The 18,822-nt window shown below is 42.5% G+C and overlaps 1 protein-coding gene and 1 long non-coding RNA gene across 3 annotated transcripts in view; one reads left to right on the top strand and one right to left on the bottom strand.

Moving 5' to 3' along the window:
* Positions 1-294: 294 nt before the first annotated feature.
* On the top strand, positions 295-4,116 carry LOC310633998. Its single transcript, XR_014491135.1, has 4 exons — positions 295-360; positions 1,565-1,681; positions 2,029-2,182; positions 3,475-4,116. It is a non-coding gene; the product is annotated as an uncharacterized lncRNA (long non-coding RNA).
* A 3,484-nt stretch (positions 4,117-7,600) lies between these two features.
* Positions 7,601-18,822, bottom strand: part of LOC310636297 (cholinesterase-like) — a 30,221-nt gene continuing 18,999 nt past the window's right edge. Inside the window, exon 5 of one of the 2 annotated variants that reach the window (XR_014491676.1) lies at positions 7,601-7,689. The gene's annotated coding sequence lies outside the window, so the exon portion shown is untranslated. The remainder of the gene's footprint in view (positions 7,690-18,822) is intronic. The other variant, XM_083356009.1, reaches the window with a different exon arrangement.

Genomic DNA, 18,822 nt, shown 5'->3' with positions numbered 1-18,822 from the left:
TCAGTCTATGATAGGAGAGGTTGATAATTGAATTCTGAAACTCCCAGCAATAAGTGGGTGTAAGATCAGGGCTACTAAGCCTCAAAATGCCACGTTTGATGTTGACGCTGAAACATTTTATCTACAGATCAAACATTTGAAAGGTGTTCCGTGATCTCAATGTCCCATCACTGGTATGGCTGATCCACCTACACAAGTAACAAGTTGATTTCTGAAATACAGATGTGTGATTAAAAAGTCCCTTCTTCTCTTTCCATGCCAAGATCTATTCAAGCCTTTCCTGACAGACTTGGGAGAAAACAGGCATGGTTCAGCTTTGGCTACTTATATTCTATCTTCTTCTCTTCATCACAATGGGAGGTAAGTCCCTAATAAAAATAGGGATATTGCCACTCTATTATTCCCACACCCACAAACGTTTTCTTACGTCAATTGTACCCAAAGCTCTCTGTTGAAAATTACTGATGGCCACTGAGGTCTAAGAGAATAAAGCATAAAGTCTGGGAGCTGAGGGCTCAGCAGTAAAAATGTAGTTGTTATGGCTGTTAGCATAATAAGATAGAGGTCTTCATTAGGATCATTGAGAGACAGCAAGTCTTTAAATTCCCCCTTTCTACTAAAGATCTAATATAGCCAGGGACCCTCCCCACTTTGCTTATAAAGAGTGAGAATGGCGATTTGGGCTGCATTGGAGTTGAGCCCTTAACTTCTGGCACTTAAATTATATCTCTTTTAAAAAGCCTAATAGGTTCCCCTACCAGGTGCTAATCTGTAACTAAAGGCTATCTTCATGGAATTAGGGGTCTCTTTTGTCAGATACGCTGTGAGCAGAACAAGAAATCCTCTTTACCTTTTACGATATCTTGTGGGGTTTGTAATTAATGTGGCTGAAATGGATACCTGGGCTTTTCCAGCGAAGGTTGCACCTATGCGTTAGGAATTGTAATTAGCCCATCTGAGCCCAACATTGATAAGGTGTTTTACAGAACGGATACTTGCAGAGATGTTTAAACTAAACATTATCTACCATTAATACCTGTTCCTTTTCAACTGTTTGTCTTAGTAATATATAAATAGCTTGATGAAGCCCTGGTGGCGCAGTGGTTAGAATGCAGTATTGCAGGCAAACTCTGCCCACAGCCTGGAGTTCAATTCTGTTTCCGGGCTCAAGGTTGACTCAGCCTTCCATCCTTCTGAGGTTGGTAAAATGAGGACCCAGCTTGTTGGGGACAATATGCAAATAATGCTGACATTGCAAAGAGTGCTGTACAGCACAGTGGGGCAGTATATAAGTCTAAATGTTATTGCTATTGTTATTGATACAGATTTCTACATCTCTACTAGAATGACCTAACTTTGTTGTATTTTAGAAACAGCAAAGCAGGAAACCTGACATTATCTAAATAATGTACGTGAAGAATTGAATGAATGAGGGAAAATAACCATAGTGCAGAGCAGACACATTTTAAAGATGTTATCAGCCTGTAGCTTGCTGGGTTTAAAACCCGACATGACACAGAGCCAGGTTACTTGTAGAACACAATCTTTCTGTCTCTTTTTCCAGTAGATACTTTGATTTGCCGAAACTGCATATCCGTATGGCCAGTGGCTCCTTGCCTTCCTCTTAAAAGCTTCTGCTTCACCTCCAATGGGGTGTGTGCCCACCTGCAAGTCTTTGGAAGTAAGGATTCTTATTACATTCCTTTGACACAGCTGGCTTGTCTGGGGTGGATGCAGGTAATCCTCGACTTACAACCGTCCATTTGCAACCTTTCTTGTCGTTAAGTGAATCACTGCAGTTGTTGGGAACAGGTTGGTTAACGGAACCTGGCTTCCCCCATTGCCTTTGCTTGCCAGAAGGTTGCAAATGACTGTGCCGTTGTAACCCCCGAATAGTCACTAAATGAACTGTTGTAAGCCGAGGACTACTTGTTTTGGGACAAAGGGCTTTACAAAAATGTAAGATGCATCTTCCATGAAAAATTAGCAAGGATGATTGAAACGTGGCTCCTTTCCCCTTAAATGCAGGTATGCGTCTGGAGAAGCTTATGCTAACCTGTTTGGAGAATGAACAGAATAAATGTGGGAGTTACTGGGAAAATCCAAAGACCCATTTTCGACACAAATTGAGTTGCTGTTCGGATGATAATTTATGCAATTGGAAGCCATTTATACGTCCATGGTAGACCCTTTCTTTCTGGAGTTGTATAATTAGTTCTCTTGGTTGTGAACGAGGATCCAGGGGTTTTTCTTGCGTATTTATTGTACTGTAGGCTTTCCTGAACTCTCCTGTAATTTCTCAGGAATTCTGTCTTTTCTGCCCACAAAAAGCTCTTGCTGCAAAAGCAGTCTGTCTCACAAGGGCAATCAAAACACAAGTTGTTTCTTTTCCCTACTCTTTTTTTTTGTCTTTTGTTTTTTTAATGACAAGCTTCCAGTTTTAAAACTCTGGCCCTATTAACGCTGAGCTGATTCCTTATTGCAGGGGTCTTCAAACTTGGCCCTTTTATGACTTGTGGACTTCAACTCCCAGAATTCCTCAGCCAGACATGCTGGCTGAGGAATTCTGGGAGTTGAAGTCCACAAGTCATAAAAGGGCCAAGTTTGAGGACCCCTGCCTTATTGATCCTAGAGTGTTTCTTAAAATAATACGTCTCTTGGAAGTTAAATTATTTGCTCAGTGAAATAAGTAAACTAATAATAGTTATTCATGAGCGACCATATAACAGGCTTGTACAATGAATTACTTTTTGTTCTAAATCAGGCTGTTTGCTGGAAGGGGATGGGGTCAGACAAGTCAGTCTGGAAAAAGTGGCATTGCAGCATAGGTAACCCCTGGACTTTTGACCATAATTAGGACCAGAATTTCTGTTGCTAAGCAAGGCAATTGTAAAGTGAGCTGCTGCACCCAATTTTACAACCTTTTGTGCTACGGGTATTTAGCAAATCACTGCAGTTGTTAAGTGAATCCTGCAATCGTTAAGCGAATCTGGCTTCCCCCACTGACTTTGCTTGTCGGACCTCAGCTGGGAAGGTCACAAATGTCAATCACGTGATGCCAGGATGCTGCAACCACGGTAAATAGAGGCCAGTTGCCAAGAGCCCCAAATTGTGATCATGTGACCGGTGGGTGCAAGGATCAGTTGTAACCCCCTTTCTCAGTGCTGTTGTAATTTTGAACGTTCATTAAATGAATGGTTGTAAGTTAAGGACTACCTGTACTGCGACGCAAACCTTTCTAATTTTGTATTTGCATCATGACATTCCACGCACATCCAAAAGGGCCTGAATTTGTAGTGCAACAATGCAACACTGCTTTTGTCAAAGCAGTGCAACATCTCAGTCCTTGAGGGGGGAAAAAAAGCAAATTTCAGAGAAGGCCCAAGGATTGAAGAGGGTGAGATAGCAAACCATCTTGATGTTTACTATTTTTTTAAAGCAACATCTTTTCTTTTTTTCCTTTTCCTGGCACAGGAAATATTTTAAGAAATCAGCAAACATTGTACAAGAGGAAAATAAGAACAATAGAAGAATATTACTGACAAAGAAACCAACTCAAAACTCAGCTGGAAGCAATGCTATCATTTAAAAGTAGCTTGTATTTGGGCCTGAAATGGATCTAAAACATCAGCCTGCTGATTATTAATCAAAATATTTGCTTAATAATTCTCAACAGATGACTCCTGGAGCAATCAATCAATCAATCAAAAGAGATTGTGTTTTGCTATTCTAATTTCCATTCTTTATGTTTTCTTATGCTTTCTTTAAAAAGAGCATACAATGCATGGAAAAGTCACAATGTAATTCTCTTACTTTGTTAAAAAAAAACAGGCAGCTGAGCAGCTCCTAATTTGCTTGTCTAATGTAAGGAAAACATCAATCAGTAGAAAAATTAAAGTGTAAGAAACTAACCATTTGGTGCAGGGGTGTCAAACTGCCAGCCTGCGAAACCGCACCCACCACATTGCCGGCAACGGAAAAAAAGTCGCGATAGGTCACGACACGTCATATGACGTTGCAAGTTTGACACCCCTGATTTGGTGGCTTCATTGTTTAGAATTATATGTCTGTTAACTGATTCAAGAAACCGAATGCTAAATAAATCAGATCACTGTAATAGTTTATTACCTGCTTGTGTACTTTTATATACCCATTCAAGACATGGCTCTGGGTGGCCAGCAAACAGCAGAATAACCAACAATAAGAAGCAATTTAAAGTAGGTAATTAAAACAAACAAGATCACGTGAAGTACTAATACCACTTTACAATGCCTTGGTAAGGCCACACCTGGAATACTGCATCCAGTTTTGGTCACCACAATGTAAAAAAAGATGTTGAGACTCTAGAAAGAGTACAGAGAAGAGCAACAAAGATGATCGGGGGACTGGAGGCTAAAACATATAGGTAACAGTTGCTGGAATTGGGCATGTGTAGTTTAACGAAGAGAAGGGTGAGGGGTGACATGATAGCAGTGTTCCAATATCTCAGGGGCTGCCACGAAGAGGAGGGACTCAAGCTATTCTCCAAAGCACCTGAAAGCAGGACAAGAAGCAACGGATGGAAACTAGTCAAGGAGAGAAGCAACCTAGAACTAAGGAGAAACTTCCTGACAGTGAGAACAACTAACCAGTGGACCAACCTGCCTCCAGAAGTGGTGAATGCTCCCACACTGGAAGTTTTTAAGAAGAGACTGGACAGCCATTTGTCTGAAATGGTATAGGGTTTCCTGCCTGAGCAGGGGGTTGGACTAGATGACCTCCAAGGTCCCTTCCAGCTGCTTCTTCTTCTTCTTCTTCTTCTTCTTCTTCTTCTTCTTCTTCTTCTTCTTCTTCTTCTTCTTCTTCTTCTTCTTATTATTATTATTATTATTATTATTATTATTATTATTATTATTATTATTATTATCCCAGCACAGTTGTAGCATCTCCATCCACATAGGAGTTAAAAGACCAAAACAAAGTGGCCCATTTTTGGGGGTAACAAACAAGTCTTCACTGTCAACGAGGCCAGGTCCATCTGAATGTTGAGGGATGTGGTGTTCCATAGAGCAGATGTGTTGTCACAGAAGTCACACAAAAGTTACACAATTTGTTTAATGAAAGGATCTGGAGCATGCCTACCCTGTCTGATCTCATGGGATGAACAGAAATGATTGGAAGTAGACAGTATCATAAACAACTGGGTCCTGCACCAAGAAGGGCATTATAGATAGTTCTCAACTTACAACTGGTTGCTTAGCAATCATTCAAAATTCTGACAGACCATCAAAAAGGGACCTATGACCCAGTTTCAAAGTTCTGACGTCTGCCTCCCATTACATGGCTGCGTTTTGGGGGCTTGGCAAATGGCCTGCCTTTACACCTGTTTTCAGTGCCCTGTGGCTAAATGCCTGCAAATTATGATGTTTTTTATGAGAAACTGGCATTTACTTCCATGTTTTTGCACAAAAAAAAGCCTCATAGTGAATGACAATGTAAAATTCAGTCCAGTCATGTGGTAACCTGTTTTAAGACTGTCATGATATATGAGTCTCATGGTTGTAATTTGAGGACTACCTGTATAAGTGAAAACCAGCATCTTGAGTTGTATCCAGAAGCCCATTGAGAAGCAATGCAAGTTGCTGCAATGTTTTGCCAAGATACATCTATAAGTATCTGCATTGCTTCATTCTGGAGCAGCTGTTGCTTCTAAGTGGATTTCAAGAGCCACCCCTGTGGAGCGCATTGCAATAGTCCAGGTGGAAGGTGACCACTGTAGAAGTGAAAGTTGTGAGAAAGTGAGAATTTCCTGAAGGTATGTGTGGAAGTTTTCAGTCATCCAGGTCATGAGTATCCCAAAGATCCTTTGTTTTTTAAAGGCAACTGGACTTTCTGATTATTCTTTAAGATGTTTCACTTCTCATCCTTCTTCAGTTCTAACTAAATGGTGGGGAATGGAAGGGGTTTATATTTTCTGCAAGCCACCAGTCACTAAGACTCTGAGGGTCGTTGAAACTATCTAGAGAGGCTAATCTGTGTCCTTGAATCAGGAATGAATAATGAGTGTCCAAAAACACCTTCAGGACAATTTCCTGAAGGGATTTTCTAATGATATGCGTAGGGAAGTACAGCTGATCCAAATACAGAGTAAATACATTTACAGTCTTCCAATTATAACAGTCATGTTTTTTTGACCCCTTATACCCAGGGACAAAAATGTAAGACTATTGGGCTGAAATTTCAAGGGGCCAGACAGTGGTGAGTGCTCCAACACTGGAAGTTTTTAAGAGGAGACTGGACAGCCATTTGTCTGAAATGGTATAGGGCAGGCAGGGGTAGGCAACCTTGGCTCTTTTATGACTCGTGGACTTCAACTCCCAGAATTCCATGAGTCATAAAAGAGCCAAGGTTGCCTACCCCTAATATTTATTTATTTATATAGGGTTTCCTGCCTGAGCAGGGGGTTGGACTAGAAGACCTCCAAGATCCCTTCCAACTTTATTATTATTATTATGATTATAATTGTACTTTGAGGTTCCTTTTCATGCCTTCAGGTCAATGTGGACTCCTGGCAACTACCTGGAGTAGTCCCTGCAGTTTTCATGGCAAGATTTTTTGGAAGTGGTTTGCCGGCTTCCTAGGGCTGAGAGACTGAAAGGACTAGAATTCATGATCTCCTGGCTTCTAGCTTGATCCCTTAATCACTATCCAGGGGTAGGCAACCTTGGCTCTTTTATGACTCGTGGACTTCAAATCCCAGAATGCTGGGAGTGGAAATCCATGAGTCGTAAAAGAGCCAAGGTTGCCTACCCCTGTGCTATACCAATGTGGGGTGGTTGCTGTTTTTTTTTAAAAAAACTCCATTGAATGAAAACACTACAGGAAAGCCAGGAGGTGAAATGAGAGAGGAAAGTGAATTCCAGCTAGGTTAAGCTTCCAGGAAACCTAGGGTGGATTTCTATTAAACTGCCCTTTAGTGGACAGTGTTGAAGTGTTGGAGAGATGGAAATTAAACACCCTCAAAGAAAACTGAAATGTTGCCAGAGAGAATTTAGCTCACAAAGAGTCACTAGTGGGAGTTAGAAAACTGATTCTTTTAAAAAAAAAGTATGGAGTTTATGTATTGTGGAGTCCTTGGTGCTCTCTAAGCTTAGTTGTTTTCCTGCAGACGTTTCATTACCCAACTAGGTAACATCATCAGTGCTACAGTGTGACAGTGTAACAGCTCTGATGATGTTACCTAGTTGTGTAATGAAACATCTGCAAGAAAACAACCAAGCTCAGAGAACAGCAAGGACCCCCACACGTCAACCCTAAGCTACAAGTATCCTATCTTTACTTAGGTATGGAATACTGAATAGGGAAGTAAAGGGCATGATATTTTTTTTATTTTTAAAATAAAAAATATTGTTAATATTATATGTTAATACATCTCTCCTTAATTTTGTATCAGCTAGGTAGCATGAGTGCATTATCTATCTGGAAATAGAAATGAAATTTGCATTTGCCCAGGGACCTTCTACATGAACACACAGAAAAAAGGCAAGTTCTTAACACACAACAACTGTCAAATATAATTCTATGTGCGGTTACACAGATTCTTGCTGCAGCAATCAACTTTCACAACGATGCCATGTCTGCTTCTCCTTCCTCGTTCACAGTCTCTAACATAACCAGTACAACCCTCTTTTGAGAATATCAGTCTGTTTCCTGCAAAAAGACACCAAGAGAAAATGAGAGAGAAAATGAGATTTTACTGACAACTGTTGGATGTTTGCAGAATTGGTATTAAGAATACTATGGCATCTGCAATGTACTGTATCTTTAACAAGTGCGGAATTTATTGGAATCGTGGACCAAAAGATTCTAATATCATCAGGGCTACAGAGCCGTGGTGGCCCAGTGGTCATAATGCAGTATTGCAGGCTAACTCGTTGCTCCCTGTCAGCAGTTCAGTCCTGACCGGCTCAGCCTTCCATCCTTCCAAGGTTGGTAAAATGAGGACCCAGATTATTAGGGCAAATATGCTGACTCTGTAAATATATACATATATACATACATACATATACATATACATATACATATACATATACATATACATATATACACACACACACACACACACACACACACACACACACACACACACACACGTGAAACTCGAAAAATTAGAATATCGTGCAAAACTTCATTTATTTCAGTAATGCAACTTAAAAGGGGAAACTAATATATGAGATAGACTCATTACATGCAAAGCAAGATAGTTCAAGCCCTGATTTGTCATAATTGTGATGATTATGGCATACAACTCATGAAAACCCCAAATCCACAATCTCAGAAAATTAGAATATTGTGAAAAGGTGCAATATTCTAGGCTCAAAGTGTCCCACTCTAATCAGCTAATTAAGCCATAACACCTGCAAAGGGTTCCTGAGCCTTTAAATGGTCTCTCAGTCTGGTTCAGTAGGAATCACAATCATGGAGAAGACTGCTGACCTGACAGTTGTGCAGAAAACCATCATTGACACCCTCCATAAGGTGGGAAAGCCTCCAAAGGTAATTGCAAAAGAAGTTGGATGTTCCCAAAGTGCTGTATCAAAGCACATTAATAGAAAGTTATGTGGAAGGGAAAAGTGTAGAAGAAAAAGGTGCACAAGCAGCAGGGATGACCGTAGCCTGGAGAGGATTGTCAGGAAAAGGCCATTCAAAAGTGTTGGGGACTTTCACAAGGAGTGGACTGAGGCTGGAGTCAGTGCATCAAGAGCCACCACACACAGACGGATCCTGGACATGGGCTTCAAATGTCGTATTCCTCTTGTCAAGCCGCTCCTGAATAACAAACAACATCAGAAGCGTCTTACCTGGGCTAAAGAAACACAGACCTGGTCTGTTGCTCAGTGGTCCAAAGTCCTCTTTTCTGATGAGAGCAACTTTTGCATCTCATTTGGAAACCAAGGACCCAGAGTCTGGAGGAAGAATGGAGAGGCACACACTGCAAGATGCTTGAAGTCCAGTGTGAAGTTTCCACAGTTTGTGCTGATTTGGGAAGCCATGTCATCTGCTGGTGTTGGTCCACTGTGCTTCATTAAGTCCAGGGTCAACGCAGCTGTCTACCAGGAGATTTTGGAGCACTTCATGCTTCCTTCCACAGACAAGCTTTATGGGGATGCTGACTTCATTTTCCAGCAGGACCTGGCACCTGCCCACACTGCCAAAAGCACCAAAACCTGGTTCAGTGACCATGGGATTACTGTGCTTGATTGGCCAGCAAACTCGCCTGACCTGAACCCCATAGAGAATCTGTGGGGCATTGCCAAGATAAAGATGAGAGACATGAGACCGAACAATGCAGAAGAGCTGAAGGCCGCTATTGAAGCATCCTGGTCTTCCATAACACCTCAGCAGTGCCACAGGCTGATAGCTTCCATGCCACGCCGCATTGAGGCAGTAATTGCTGCAAAAGGGGCCCAAACCAAGTACTGAATACATATGCATGCTTATACCTTTCAGAGAGGTCCGATATTGTTCTATGTACACTTCTTGTTTTATTGATTGCATGTAATATTCTAATTTTCTGAGATTGTGGAGTTTTCATGAGCTGTACGCCATAATCATCATAATTATGACAAATCATATATATATATATTTGTTTGTTTTCTGAGGTTTTCGCGGGTGTTTATATGTGGATCTTCGGTCATTCGGGTTTTTCCCCGCGTGGAACTAAAGGTGTAGGTGCAACGTTTCGACGGAATCCCATCCGTCATCATCAGGCTGGAGGCTTCAGCTTCCTTCTTCTGGAGAAGCATGTGGCTGTTTGTTCCTCTTTTTTAAACTGCCAGAGGGGGTGTGTTCTGTGGGTGGAGGTGTGCTCTGATTGGGTGGGGGATTAAGTGTGTTCTGATTGGGTGGGAGTGTGTTTTGAATGGGGTGTGTGTTTTGAGTGGATGGGCTGGTCTCAGCTGCCAGCCTTAGACCTGAGCTGGTGAGTTGTGCTGCTTTATATATATATATATATATATATATATATATATATATATATATATATATATATATATGTATATGTATATGTATATGTATATGTATATGTATATGTATATGTATATGTATATGTATATGTATATGTATATGTATATGTATATGTATATGTATATGTATATGTATATGATGTATATGTATATGTATATGTATATATGTATATATGCAGTTTGGCGGGTCAAATCCTGAGTGCCGCGTAACAGAGTGAGCGCCTGTTACTCGTCCCAGCTTCTGCCAACCTAGCAGTTCGAAAGCACGTAAAAATGCAAGTAGAAAAATAGGGACCACTATGGTGGGAAGGTAACAGCGTTCCGTGCGCCTTTGGCATCTAGTCATGCCGGCCACATGACCACGGAGATGTCCTCGGACAAGCGCTGGCTCTTCGGCTTTGAAACGGAGATGAGCACCGGCCCCTAGAGTCGGAAACGACTAGCACTCGTGTGCGGGGGAACCTTTACCTTTACCTTTATATATGTATATGTATATATATGTATATATATGTATATATATGTATATATGGCAAAGATTTCGGCCTACTTGAAAGATCACTCGCAAGAACGTTATATTATGGAATGGAGAAAATGGGTTGAGTACATCCAGAACAAATATAGGGTTAAGAAGTTTCATGTAGCATTTGAATAAGTCTTCCTTCTCTTTTTCTTTCTTTATTTCCTTTTTTTTTCTTTTTTCTTTTCTATATATATTTAATATCATTAAGGTTTGTATTATCCTATATAAGCTAGAGAGTGATGGATTTTAGAATTTATGGTTGTTAGTATATGGTTGTTTATGATTGTTCTTTTTTTTCTATACCTTGTATTTAGCTCTGGGAAGTCGGGGGGGGGAGGGGGGTAGGGGTAGGGAGGGAGGGAGAGGGGAGGTGTAGGGAGGGAGGGAGAGGGGAGGGGGAGGGGGGACTGTTAAAGATAAACTGTATGCTAAAACTTTTCAATAAAAAAAAGAAAAAAAAACAAATAGATAAAAAAACAAAAAAAATGAAAAAGCATATATATATATATATATATATATATATATATATATATATATATATATATATATATATATATATGTTTTCGTAGATTCTCGCGGGTGTCTGTATGTGTAGATCTAGAGTCTCGGGTTTCTTCCCGCGTTCCTGACTGACCCATACCAGAGATACATAGCAGGTCCTCGAACTCGGAGCCAAACCAAAGCTCTGGAGGCCACTACACAGCCCACTCCTCAGCACACCAAATCACAACACTCAGGATATTACAACACAACAAAAAACCCCACCCATTCAGAACACACCCCATCCAATCAGAAGACAGCCACGCCTCCAACCAATCAGAAGACAACCACGCATCCACCCAATCAGAAGACAGCCACGCCTCCACTCAATCAGAAGACAACCACGCCTCCACCCAATCGGAGGACACCCCCACCCAATCAGAAAGCAGCCACGCCTCCACCCAGTCAGAACACAGCCCCACCGGCAGTTGGAAGGAAAGGAACAGCCAGACCACGCATTGCTCCTGGAAGCAGCAGGAGGAACACTCCGGCCTGATGATGACGGATGGGATTTCGTCGAAACGTCGCCACAACTTTCTGAAGATGAAAGGAACGCGGGAAGAAACCCGAGACTCTAGATCTACATATATATATATATATATATATATATATATATATATATATATATATATATGTGGATCCTTGGTTTTTCGGGTTTTTCCCCGCGTAGAACTAAAGGTGTGGGCGCCTTAGTTCTACGCGGGGAAAAACCCGAAAAACCAAGGATCCACATACAGGCACCCGCGAAAACCTCAGAAAACATATATATATATATATATATAAATATATGGTGAGTTGTGCTGCTTTTTATATATATATATATATATATATATATATATATATATATATATATATATATATATATATATATAAAGTATCTACCTTCAGTGGCGTAGCGTGGGGGGTGCAGGGGGGGCCGGCCGCACTGGGCGCAACATCTGGGGGGGCGCCCATTAAGCTCGCCGGAGGGTGACGATTCCGCTTCGCCGAGGGTCGGAGGAGCGAGTGAGTGAGCGAGCGAGCGAGCGGGCGGAGCGTAGAAAGCAACCGCATTCGCTGCGCCCAGCCAGAGCGGGATCCCGTCCTCTCGCGGCTGCGGATCGCCTCCTTTCTCGGGTGGGGGTGGGGAGGCTTGGTGGTGTCTTGCCTCCCTCTCTTTCTCCCGCCGCGGCTCTCCTCCGCTTGGCTCTCAACCTGCAAGCCCGGCCCCCCCGACCCAGCTCCCGCCCCCGTCTCCTCCTTTCCCGGAGGTAAAGGTAACAACTGCAGCTGCCGCACCTGCGGCTGCTTGCTGCTGCTGCTCCTCCTCCTCCTCCTCCTGCCGTATTGACTCTCTGCGGCCACTCGGTTCCCCCTGCAGGAGGCGATCGGGACCGCCCCCCCGACACACGTCGCCAGCAGCGAGAGTTTCCAGCCAGGCCGGCGAATCTTTGGGGCGAGGTGCCAAAGAGAAGGAGGCGGCTTGGCTTGGATAAGCAGCGTCTGGGCAGAAAATAGGTCGGGCGCCGCAGCAAGTATGAATTCCTGGGGTACAGCCTAAGCAGGCAAAGCTGCAGGGTGGGTTGGTTGGCTTTTCCGGCTTTGGAATAACCTTGGGAAGCTGAGGCATTGTAAGTTGGAAGTCATTGTTTGTCGCCTAACATGTTGGGTCAACCCCACGCCACATGCTAAGCCATAAACCGTGGTTGGTATCCAGGGTTTAGGACAAGATGGAGAAAACTAGCCAATTGTGGGATCATAAATCTTGATGCCCCTTCATGGATTACTGCCTAGTCGTGGCGAAGGGGCTTGCGTAATTCAATGAAGCTATGAGCTATGCCGTGCAGGGCCACCCAAGACGGAAAGGTCATAGCAGAGAGTTCTGACAAAACGTGATCCACTGGAGAAGGAAATGGCAAACCACTCCAGTATCTTTGCCATGAAAACCCTATGGACAGTACCAAAAGGCAAAACGATATGACGCTGGAAGATGAGCCCCTCAGGTCGGAAGGCGTCCAATATGCTACTGGGGAAGAGCAGAGGGCTAGTACTAGTAGCGCCAGAAAGAATGAAGCGACTGGGCCAAAGCCGAAAGGACGCTCAGCTGTGGATATGTCTGGTGGTGAAAGGAAAGTCCGATGCTGTAAAGATTCTTTCTCCATAGGAACCTGGAATGTAAGATCCATGAATCAAGGAAAGCTGGACGTGGTTAAACAAGAGATGACAAGACTAAACATCGACATCTTAGGTATCAGCGAACTAAAATGGACAGGAATGGGTGAATTTAATTCAGATGACCATCAGGTATACTACTGCGGGCAAGAATCCCTCAGAAGAAATGGAGTAGCCTTCATAGTCAATAAAAAAGTAGCAAAAGCAATACTGGGATACAACCCTCAAAATGACAGAATGATCTCAGTTCGAATCCAAGGCAAACCATTCAATATCACAGTAGTCCAAGTCTATGCCCCAACCACCGGTGCTGAAGAGGATGAAATTGACCAGTTCTATGAAGCCCTACAGCACCTTATAGAACTAACACCCAAAAATGATGTCCTTATCATCATGGGAGATTGGAATGCTAAAGTAGGAAGCCAAAAGATAACTGGAATAACAGGCAAGTTTGGCCTTGGAGTACAAAATGAAGCAGGGCACAGGCTGATAGAATTTTGTCAAGAGAATACGATGGTCATAGCAAACACTCTTTTCCAACAACCCAAGAGACGGCTTTACACATGGACATCACCAGATGGTCAACACAGAAATCAGATTGACTATATGCTCTGTAGCCAAAGATGGAGAAGCTCTATACAGTCAGTAAAAACAAGACCAGGAGCTGACTGTGGCTCAGACCATGAGCTTCTTGTTGGAAAGTTTAGGCTTAAATTAAAGAAAGTAGGGAAAAGCACTAGGCCAGTCAGGTATGAATTAAATCATATCCCTGTTCAATATACAGTAGAGGTGACAAATAGATTTAAGGAATTAGATCTGATAGACAGAGTGCCTGAAGAACTATGGACAGAGGTTCGCAACATTGTACAACAGGTAGCAACCAAAACCATCCCAAAGAAAAAGAAATGCAAGAAAGCAAAATGGCTGTCTGAGGAAGCTTTGCAAATAGCTGAGGAAAGGAGGGAAGCCAAAGGCAAGGGAGAAAAAGAAAGATATGCCCAATTAAATGCAGAATTCCAAAGAATAGCTAGAAGAGATAAGAATGCCTTCTTAAATGAACAATGCAAAGAAATAGAAGAAAACAATAGAATAGGGAGGACCAGAGATCTTTTCAAGAAAATTGGAGAGATGAAGGGAACGTTTCATGCAAAAATGGGCACGATAAAGGACCAAAATGGCAGGGACCTTACAGAGGCAGAAGAGATTAAGAAGAGGTGGCAAAATTACACAGAAGAACTATACAAGAATGAGCTTAATGTCCCTGATAATCACAATGAGTTGGACACTGACCTCGAGCCAGACATCCTAGAATGTGAAGTGAAGTGGGCCTTAGAAAAGCTGAGCAACAACAAAGCTAGTGGAGGTGACAGCATTCCAGCTGAGCTATTCAAAATCTTAAAAGACGATGCAGTAAAAGTGCTACACTCAATTTGCCAGCAAATTTGGAAAACTCAACAGTGGCCACAGGATTGGAAAAGATCAGTTTACATTCCAATTCCAAAGAAAGGCAGTGCCAAAGAATGTTCAAACTATCGCACCATTGCACTCATTTCTCATGCTAGTAAAGTTATGCTTAAAATTCTACAAGCTAGACTCCAGCAGTATGTGGATCGAGAACTACCAGAAGTACAGGCAGGATTTCGAAGAGGCAGAGGAACTAGAGATCAAATTGCTAACATACGCTGGATCATGGAGAAAGCTAGAGAGTTCCAGAAAAACATCTACTTCTGCTTCATTGACTATGCTAAAGCCTTTGACTGTGTGGATCATAACAAACTGTGGCAAGTCCTTAAAGAGATGGGCATACCAGACCATCTTATTTGTCTCTTGAGAAACCTATATGCAGGCCAAGAAGCAACAGTGAGAACTGGACACGGAACCACTGATTGGTTCAAAATTGGGAAAGGAGTCCGGCAAGGCTGTATACTGTCGCCTTGCCTATTTAACTTATATGCAGAGCACATCATGAGAAAGGCAGGGCTAGATGAATCAAAAGTTGGAATTAAGATTGCCGGAAGAAACATCAACAACCTAAGATATGCAGATGATACCACTCTAATGGCAGAAAGTGAAGAGGAACTAAAGAGCCTCTTGTTGCGAGTGAAGAAGGAGAGTGCAAATGTTGGGTTGAAACTAAACATTAAGAAAACCAAGATCATGGCATCTGGCCCTCTCAATTCCTGGCAAATAGATGGGGAAGAAATGGAGGTAGTGACAGATTTTATTTTCCTGGGCTCCAAGATCACTGCAGATGGGGACTGTAGCCAAGAAATTAAAAGACGCTTGCTCCTTGGGAGGAAAGCCATGGCAAATCTAGACAGCACACTAAAAAGCAGAGACATCACCCTGTCAACAAAAGTGCGTATAGTCAAGGCTATGGTCTTCCCAGTTGCAATGTATGGCAGTGAAAGCTGGACCATAAGAAAGGCTGAGCGCCAAAGAATTGAAGCCTTTGAACTATGGTGCTGGAGAAGACTCCTGCGAGTCCCTTGGACTGCAAGGCGATCAAACCGGTCAGTCCTAGAGGAGATCAACCCTGACTGCTCTTTAGAAGGCCAGATCCTGAAGCTAAAACTCAAATACTTTGGCCACCTAATGAGAAGGAAGGACTCACTGGAGAAGAGCCTAATGCTGGGAAAGATTGAGGGCAGTAGAAGAAGGGGACGACAGAGAATGAGGTGGCTGGATGGAGTCACTGAAGCAGTAGGCGTGAGCTTAAATGGACTCCAGAAGATGGTAGAGGACAGGAAGGCCTGGAGGAACGTTGTCCATAGGGTCGCGATGGGTCGGACACGACTTCGCAACTAACAACAACAACAACAACAAATCTTGATGAAGCCCATCATCGCTCCATGTGATGTATGCACTCAATCTACAAACGTACGGTAGTCCAAGCCTATTCACATCTGTTGTAAGGTCATTCTCTTGTGGGGTTTATCCTGACGTCCACTAAGAGTGGAACAAACATGCCCCATTAACCATTTTCAACGCCATGTCCTCTCTTTGTCTCATCCTAAATCACAGCTGAGGCACCTTAAAGTTGCCTTGTTTCAGTTTTAAACAAGCATTTTCCCTCTTCTCCAGAGACCCTTTTTTGCCTTGAACCTAACTCAGGGGTAGGCAACCTTGGCTCTTTTATGACTCATGGACTTCAACTCCCAGAATTCCTGAGCTAGTGGAAGAGACTCGAATGCTAAAATCCACAGGTTAGGGGGCGCAAATTACTTGCCTTGCCCCGGGTGCTGACAACCCACGCTACGCCACTGTCTACCTTACAGATACTTTACATTTGCTGAAAAAGCAGAAAAAAATGCCAAAATGTTGGTGCTTCTTCCAGCTGAGAGCCTTAATAAAGGGAGATGTAATCTCTCTCTGGATTCTCCCTCCAAGTTGTAATACAGGTAGTCCTCAACTTATAATAGTTTGCTTAGTGACCGTTCAAAGTTACGATGGCACTGAAAAAAGTGACTAATGACCGTTGTTCACAGTTAACGATCTTTGGAGCATCCCTATGATCATGTGATTTACATTTGGATGCTGGGCAACTACTTCATATTTTGATGGTTGCCGTGTCCCGCGGTCACAGTGATCCCCTTTTGCAACCTACTGGCAAGCAAAATCAATGGGGAAGCCAGGTTCACTGAACAACCATGATACAAACTTAACTGCAGTGATTCACTTAACAAATATGGCAAGAAAAGTCGTAAAATGGGGCAAAACCCATGTAATAAATCTCTCACTTAGCAAGATAAATTTTGGGCTTAATTGTGGCTGTAAGTCGAGGATTACCAGTAACTGCAAATCTCATATTCTCCCTTTTAGTTTTAGAGATTTTTGTTTGTTTGTGTTCTTGGCTGTCAATGGTACTCTCAGGAGTCTCCTCCAACACCAAAGTTCAAGGGTGTCGATTCCCAGCCTGCTTCTTCAATTCTAACTTTCACTTCCATAGAGTCTCAGAGGGAATACCATTCCTTGCACTATTCTGATCTTTATAGATAGATACACATCATGGTATTTAAATGTCTTTTCCAAGCCCTTCATGGCTGTTCCACCAAATGCTAATCTGTAGTGTATTTCTTGATGCTTCTTCCTTCACTGTTGATGGTTGATCCTAAAGAGCCTTGGTGGAGCAGTGGGCTAATGCCTCCTTAAGTAACACCAGCTGCCTGCAATTAGTGCAGGTTCGAGTCCCACCAGGCTCAAGGTTGACTCAGCCTTCCATCCTTCCGAGTTAGGTAAAATGAGGACCCAGATTGTTGGGGGCAATAAGCTGACTTTGTAATAATGCCGCTGGGTGGGGGGGGGGGCGAAAGCCCTAATAAGCAGGCATATACATAGAATGAAGGCTATTGCTAAGCACATTGATTTGTGCTTAAATTGTAAGCCACTCTGAGTCTTCGGAGAAGGGCGGGATATAAATGGGATTACAATAAAAAAAATAAAAAATAAACAGCAGAAACTACCCATCTCTTCAAATTTCATTAGGCAGCGTGATGTATAGTGTAAAAATGTAATGAATAAATTATCAATTCTGGTTGTGGTACCTGTTGTTATTACTTTGGTCTTCTTTATACTTGATTCTAGTTCCATTTTTCCCCCTGAAAGTCTAATTAAGGTAAAGGTAAAGGTAAAGTTTCCCTTGCACATGCGTGCTAGTTGTTTTCGACTCTAGGGGCTGGTGCTCATCTCCGTTTCAAAGCCGAAGAGCCAGCGCTTGTCTGAGGACGTCTCCGTGGTCATGTGGCCGGCATGACTAGATGCCAAAGGCGCACGGAACGCTGTTACCTTCCCACCGTAGTGGTCCCTATTTTTCTCCTTGCATTTTTACCTGCTTTCGAACTGCTAGGTTGGCAGAAGCTGGGACGAGTAGCAGGCGCTCACTCTGTTACGCGGCACTCGGGATTCGACCCGCCAAACTGCCGACCTTCTGATCGACAAGCTCAGCGTCCTAACCCACTGAGCCACCGTGTCCCTGAAAGTCTAATTAGATATCACCAAAATCTCACCAAAACAATAACAGTTTTAAGAAAAGTGGCTTTGTTTCTCTCCATAGAAACTTTCCAAGCTAGATTTAAATTGGCTAATAATGAACAGGTAAGACTTAATTAAGGAAGTGGACACAAGAGGATCTTTGGGGAAATAATCATATTGTAGTTCTTAAGCGTAAGAGAATTTAAAGTAGGGTATGATTGAAGGCTTATCTTGGACTTTCAGAATGCAGATTTCAGTAAGCTCAGAGTAATGATAAAGGGCATTCCACAGAAGGAGAAGCTAAAGTAAAATGAACTCAAGATAGATGTATTTTCCTGGAAAAGGAGATACTAAAATACAAACAGTCCTCAACGTATGACCACAATTCAGCCCAAAATTTTGTTGCTAAGCAAAGCAATTGTAAAATGAGTTTTGCCCATTTTATAACCTTTCTTGCCCATTTTATGACCTTTCTTGCCCATTTTATGACCTTTCTAGAGTTAAGTGAATCACAACAGTTAAGGTAGTAACCTGGTTGTTAAGTGAATCTGACTTCCCCATTGACGTTGCTTGTCAGAAGGTCACAAAAGGGGAATCACATGACCGCGGGACATTGCAACCGTCATAAGTATGAAT

This window comes from Vipera ursinii (genome assembly GCF_947247035.1).
Source record: "Vipera ursinii genome assembly, chromosome: 2".
NCBI lineage: Eukaryota > Metazoa > Chordata > Lepidosauria > Squamata > Viperidae > Vipera > Vipera ursinii.
The sequence above is the reverse complement of the archived record's forward strand: the minus strand, read 5'-3'. Positions and strand labels throughout refer to the sequence as shown.